This window comes from Lontra canadensis, unplaced genomic scaffold (assembly GCF_010015895.1).
Source record: "Lontra canadensis isolate GAN:19392208 unplaced genomic scaffold, GSC_riverotter_1.0 scaffold7, whole genome shotgun sequence".
Classification (NCBI taxonomy): Eukaryota; Metazoa; Chordata; class Mammalia; order Carnivora; family Mustelidae; genus Lontra; species Lontra canadensis.
Window position 1 is genome coordinate 10,132,846 of NW_022631001.1, and position 1,778 is coordinate 10,134,623.

At 34.4% G+C, this 1,778-nt stretch overlaps 1 pseudogene; it reads right to left on the minus strand.

Moving 5' to 3' along the window:
• Nucleotides 1–1,324: 1,324 nt before the first annotated feature.
• LOC116865480 lies at nt 1,325–1,442 on the minus strand (annotated as a pseudogene).
• Nucleotides 1,443–1,778: the final 336 nt, after the last annotated feature.

Sequence of the window (1,778 nt, forward strand, 5' to 3'; positions counted from 1 at the left end):
ACACACACACACACAACCCAGAACCAGAGAAATTTTAAGGAACAAAAGAAAACTTTAAAAATTATGATGATCAATAAAAAGTAAATACTGTGATGGGAGAAAAAGTAATTACATAAAACGAAACTTTCTTGGAAATTTTAAATGTGATTCCTAAAATTTATAAAAGTCCATAGAATGGCTAAATAATACAATAGATCTGGTTTAAATCAAATCGCCCATCTTAAATGACAAAATGATGAACTTTCTCAGAATATGGAGAAAATGAGAGAAATTAAGGAATACAAAGGATCAATGCAGCTATTCCTACGTGTATTAAATAGAAAATCTGGAATGAAAACAACACAGAAATTTTAAGAAAAAATAAAATTATAAAAATTATAAAATTATAAAAAATATAATTTCAGTGATCTTAAGCTATTTTCTGTATTAAAGAATTTGCTAACCATCAAATCAAATAGGATAAAAAGATTTAAACTTGGCGTATTATGGCAAAATTAGTGAATTTGAAGAGAAATTCCATGAGTTTTCAAAATGGCAAAAATAAACAAGTTGTTTCTAAAGGAATAAGTACTCAGATTGGGATCACATTTGGCTACCATCCTAACCAAGCTTGATGATAATGGGGCCTTGCCTTTGGGGCGCCTGGGTGGCTCAGTGGGTTAAAGCCTCTGCCTTCAGCTCAGGTCATGATCCTGGAGGGTCCTGGGATGGAGCCCCTCATCGGGCTCTCTGCTCAGCGGGGAGCCTGCTTCCTCCTCCCTCTCTGCCTGCCTCTCTGCCTACTTGTGATCTCTGTCTGTCAAATAAATAAGTAAAATCTTAAAAAAAAAAAAAAATGGGGCCTTGCCTTCAAAATTCAGAGTTAAGTAATCTTTAATTTTTAATTCCAAGTCCAATTTTTAGTTTAAAAAGAAAAAAGACACTCAGATATTTTGTCTCTTAGATACCTATTTCAAAAAATTTCCTTGAATATATATTTGAACAAAATGATAAATGCATCTGAGATATAAAGATACTGAATACAAGGCCAGTAGGAACTAAAGCATGAAACTGAATAATTTAAACCAGAGATGACAATGTGCAATAGGCCTAGAAAGTAGTAGGTCCAAACTAAACCAAATAGTGAATTCATGAAGTTGTCTGCAAGAAGAAAGTGGTCTTTTTTTTTTTCATAATTCATTTAATGGCAACTGGTATTCATTAAATTAGCAATTGCTATCTTCAAAAGATACTACGTTAGCTGTGCTGTCATTTCTCAAGAGTGATCAGATACCTAGAGTCACAGACATTTCCCACATAAGATGCATCATATAAATGAGACTTGGTTTATCACCAGCGTTTATAAAATCAGACCTAGGGAAAGAAGTAGGTCTGGTCTTAACATAGTGAATGTTTAGCCTGCCATGATTATTATAAAATTAGACCAGCAAGAATATTTATTGGAAGAAATTGGGTTTAATCAGTAGATTGTGTTATTAGGAAAATTAAGATCTCACATATTTCCTTTTTAACAAGAAACAAATAAAAGAATTGAACTCTGGAAAACATTTAAAATACAAACAAAAAACAAAAAACAAAAACAAAAATACAAAACAAAACCTGGGGTGCCTGGGTGGCTCTGTCAGTTAAGCATCCGACTTTGGCTCAGGTCATGATCTCAAGGTCCTGGGATCAAGCCTCACATCAGGCTCCCTGGTCAGTGGGGAGCCTGCTTCTCCCTCTCCCTCTGCCTGCCTCTTTGCCTATGTGGGCTCTCTCTCTCTGTGTCAAATAAATAA